Source organism: Emys orbicularis, chromosome 23, assembly GCF_028017835.1.
Source record: "Emys orbicularis isolate rEmyOrb1 chromosome 23, rEmyOrb1.hap1, whole genome shotgun sequence".
Classification (NCBI taxonomy): domain Eukaryota; kingdom Metazoa; phylum Chordata; order Testudines; family Emydidae; genus Emys; species Emys orbicularis.
Genome location: NC_088705.1, coordinates 1,874,618 through 1,879,738, shown reverse-complemented (window position 1 = coordinate 1,879,738; position 5,121 = coordinate 1,874,618).

Sequence of the window (5,121 nt, the reverse complement as noted above, 5' to 3'; positions counted from 1 at the left end):
GGCTGTTCTGCCTGAACTGTAGAGTGGTATTCAGCTGGGTACAGTATATTATCCTGTATATAAATACCATCAGAATGATTTATTTGGGATGACTGGTTGTATAAAGTTGGGATTTCTGTCATTTAAATGGAGATTTAAAAAAAAAGAGTTCAGTTTTACCTTCCCTTTCTGTGAGGTCCATTGATTTAATAAAATCTGTCAATATCAGCCAAATCTCCTCTCAGCTCTCCTTCAACAACGTAACCCAAATAATAGCATCAAAGAGCACCTAGGCCACCATCCGAATATCCTTCCTTTAATCAAAGCCAGGACCTCTTCTGAGTGAAAAATCATTTTAATGTAAACATGAACTAAAACATGTATACATTCCCTCCATTTCTATGGGAGTAGAAGGTTAGTAAATTATTATTTGAGGATTCTGTGTGTGCACATTTTAAACCTAACTGTGGCAGGTGAAAATCTGGATTTATATTAAACATGGAGGGTGAAAGCATAATACTTACAACCAGTCTGTGTTTGGTGAGATGGGTCTGTCTCGGCGCCTAAATCTCAGCAAATGAGCTAGAAATTAAACAATTTCAAAACTGAGGGTTGTAGAGTGGTGATATTTTGTTCCTTCTCCGTTGCTCTAGTTCCATCAGAACTGGGAAAAAATTACCCAACTGCTAAGCAAAATATCTGGAAGCTATGCATGCAGATTTTGAAAAGAAAACTACCATTGACTTGACGTGAGTAAAAGTGTTTTTGTCTCACTAATTTAAACAAAGACATCTCTGTCCAAAGGAGCTTTCAACAATGTCCATGAATCAATCTAATCTAATCTATCTATCTATAGCACAGAACACTCCTCCAATTCCATAAAAGTTTGGGTGGAGGTGTGGGACATGAATTCACACAGCTTTAGAATCCAGAGGTAATAATAGTGTTGTTTTACAGGTAGCCATACAGATACCTGAAGCATTAATCTGCCTGGAATTGTGGAGAATGAACTGCTTCATAAGAGATGTTTTGTCCTTTCTGTAAATATTTTTGAACCACTTGTTTGAGACACACCCTGATTTTTGTGAACGATATGTGAACAAAAATTACCAGCCCCACAGCCTGCTAAGACGCATGTTTTATGGGGATGCCATGTAGAGAACACCACACAGATTTTGTATTGTAAAGGGAAAGAAAGCACATAGGTGGCGGAACTAGGGGAGCTGGGGGTGCTGCAGCACCCACTGACTTGAAGTGGTTTCCAGCATATACAGGGTTTACAGTTTGGTTCAATGGCTCTCAGCACCCCCACTGTACAAATGGTTCCAGCACCACTGAGAGAGCATTAACGTGCAACTGAACTGAGATGAATGAAGCCCTCCTAAAAAATTCCAAAATTGGGACCAGTCGCACCCCCAAGCATTCCCCAGGTGTTTGAGCCCAGGCGCCTCTTCTTGGAAACATGTTGGCTAAAGGCAAAATGCTTTTAAATCCCCAAACACAAACCAGCTCTCTGGGGGTGTCAATGAACATGCAAAACACATGGGGGAAAATCATGAACATTTTCAAAAATTTTAGAAAAAAATTTCCTGTCAAAGTTTTCTAAAAGAATGGATTTAAAAAAAAAATCACATTTTTTTTACTGAAAAATTTCAAAACTAAATGTTTTTGTTTTGTGTTTTTCCATTTTGCTGCTGAAACAGGGAGAGAGAGAGGAAAAAATCTAAAAAAACCCCAAAATGTCACAAAATGAACTTCTTTTGCAAAATTTTCAGGTTAAAAAAAAGGCCATTGAAGAATTTCGACTAGCTCTAAGTGGATCCAAACCAAACTTCAGGTGGCAACGCTGCCTAGATGCACCTGGCACTAATGGTGACCCCCCCCTCCCTGCACTAGCTATGGAGCAGACGGATCCGAGTGACATTTGTGTCGAAAGTTTTGAGGGTCAGACACCTCTATTGAAGTATTGCTTTGACAGGAAAAGCCGCCATTTCCAACCCAACCCAGCAGAGAGGACTGGAAACCTTTGCCAACAGCCCTCGCTAATGACTGAGGGTCCCACTGCAAGTTAACAAATTTGGAGTGAAAATCCTCCCTGGCACAGGTTTCGCACAAGGACCGTGCACACTTAAGATGTCAAAACAGGGCTGAAGTGGAACTGAAGTGTTGCCTAGACTTTGCACTCCTCCTCTGAAATAACACGCAACTGACAAACAAACATGACAACAACAGCAAATCAAAGATGCCGCAGCACCACATGTGCCTGGTTGATTTATCTTGATGTGCAGCTGAGTTTTTAAATATGGAGGCTAATATTGGATATTCTGTACTGTAGGGAATCCTGAATGGTAACAGTCAGGAATATAATGATCATTAATCGTTAATGCCCTCTCTCTCTGCTCTTCAGTCTTTGCTGAGGAGTGGATTGGGGCCCTGGGGATGGGGGTGGAAATTAGCAAAGTGAGACTCCCGAAAGGGTTACTGGATATTGCTGATGAGCAGCTGGAGGGAAAAAGGTCCATGTTAGGTGCAAAGCCGCAATACAAACAGGCTACTTATCTCACAGCTTGCTGACAACAGAAAATAAAGCGAGATCCAGTCTTTCAACTGGGGAGGTCTCCTCCAGGATTCATCTAAACATGATCTATAAACAGTTGAAAAGACGAGTTTTGAGAACCTCTCGCGCTCTCTGCCTGGTATGCTGCTCATTTATCATTGTGCTGAAATGGAATCCCCTCGAAAAGATCTAACGGCTGCTTGTTTACTTAAATACAAAGTGGATGATGGGCCCAAAGGCCCTGCTGTCAGCACGGCAGGCACAGAGAGCTTGGTGCAGTTCTGGAACTGGGACAACTATACGGCTCCCACATTCTGAACCCTGCCAAAACGGCACTAGAGCAGGTGGGCCAAAAAGAGAATTCCAGTAGCTTTTCCTAGAATTGCAACTGCATGGACTTGTGTTTCCGAAATACAACCAGCACTCTTCCCAGCTAGCCGGCAGGACGAGCATGTGAGGAGATGCAGCCAGTTGCATCAGGTGGCCATGTGGGACCTCAGAAGGCATCAGCACATTACGTGTCGGGGGCAGTTCTCCCCCAGTGCATGTACCCCTGAGAAGCACTGGTTGCTTTCGCACTCTGCCACAGCCAGGAAGCAGAGCAGGGACAAAAGAGGTGTAATATTAATGGTAATAACCAAAAACCTGCTGAGTGCTAGGGATCAGCGTGGGGAGGGGGGCTGGACAGCTCACCCTGATCCCCCTTGGGGGCAGGACAGCTTGCCCCTGACACCCCCGGGAGGGTGGGCAGTTTTGCCCAGGATACTGCCCTGTGGGGCAGGGCAGCTCGCCTGGGCCCATCCCTTGGGAGCAGTGATTTGGGCTGGATCTTAAATGGATGAAGAAGGGTCTGCAAATATCTACACCAAGGGATGCACACTTTGAAAGATAAGACCTGTGGGGCAAGTAGAATTCATTACTTACCGGTATGCTGCACCAGCTAAAGGGGGGCATGTGACCTCCCCATGTGACCCCCCACGTGACTCCTCACATGACCCCCAGCCTGGGGCCCCGTGCTCTCCCCTTCCCCTCCACATGCTTCATCCCACGTTACCTGGGGGAGTGCTCTGTCCTCCTCCCGCTGCGCCGGAGACTTCTGAACTGCAGGGCTCTCCGGAACCGCAGGGCTGAAAGGTGCAGAACGTGAGGCGGCCCCACACCGGCAGCTCCTCCGGCGTGGCTGTACCGCCCCCAGCCCTGTCCTCCGGCGGGGCTGCCTACAGACCCCAGACAGGAGACGCTAGACGCAGCTGCGTGGAAGGGCTAGGGGCAGCACAGCCGCGTTGGAGGAGCTGCCGGTGTAGGGCCGCCATTCTGCTCCTCCTGTGTCCTTCCAGTACGGCGGACCGGCTATAAATAGCTTACTGGTACAGCGTCCCGGACCGGACCTCCCTACTTGCACCGCTGGATAAGACTGAGTACTATGCAGCCTCATTACAGTGCTTTGGGTAAAATCCACCCTGGACACAGCGGCTGCACAGAGTGTGGCTGCTTCAGTCTCTGGGAAGCCCTGTGCTGCACAGTGGTGAATTTCACCCAGGGGATTAAATCTTTGCTAAGAAGTGGGGAGACCTAGAGAGTGCTGGTGCTAATCTGGATGTAAAGGTTCTGCACCCTTTCCCCCCTGCAGAGACTGAAGTGCACGGCTTTTCTCTATGAGGTTTGGGAAGAGTCTGGACAAAGGGACCAGCACCTTCCTCAGTTCAGCACAGAATCCTTTCAGCTGCGACTGTCGTCAGAATCGCAGCGTCAAACAACCTGTGGTTGGCTGTAACCTCTCATTTTCTCAACTTGCTGCATGATGGGAAATTCCCGACAGGGCTTACTGAGCACAGACAGGGATTGTGAAAGTGAAGGACAACTGATTTGTGGCTAGGATGCAGCTGGCAACATTTTCTGAGATTTTCTTAAAGCTCTTATGAGTTTTCCTTCTGCAAGCGAGGCCCTGCCCCACGGGCCAGCAGCCTCTGCGGGGGCTGAGCCATAAACCACACGCTTGGAAATTTGGTTGTCATTTTGTTGGATTTTTTTTTTAATTTGAAATAAATTTTTGAAGCCATTTCAGGGCAGACATCTCTGACCTCTCCTCACAAAGGTTTAACATATATTCTCTTACAGCTTAAAACACAAAATAAAGGAAGGGGGAATAGAAACAGGCCACTGCCTTTGCACGATTCCAGATCCTTTGATTTGGAATAGTAGCAAATCAGTTCTAGTCTCTGGCTGAAGCTGCGTTATGCTGGGGTTTACATGGCTGACTTCTATTTGAGACATTTAATCAGGAATATCTGCATCACTGCCCTCCACTCTGGTCACACTTTCTCCCCAGCTTCCCATTGTAAAGTCCTTGGCATTTAAGCTTCATCTCTTATATTTTCTTACTCCTCTTCTTAGAAGTTTGCGCTTTGCAGTCTGTGTTGCGTATGTGTGTGGTCTCTGTCAGTCTTTATGTGTATGTGTAGTTTCTGTGTCTGTCCGTCTATCTTTCTGATTGTGTATGTTGTGTAGCAGTGCTCCGGTTCGATAAAGCTTTCATATACATAGCAGCAATGAACTCTTGCCATCATGTGACTGTAAAGGGGCAG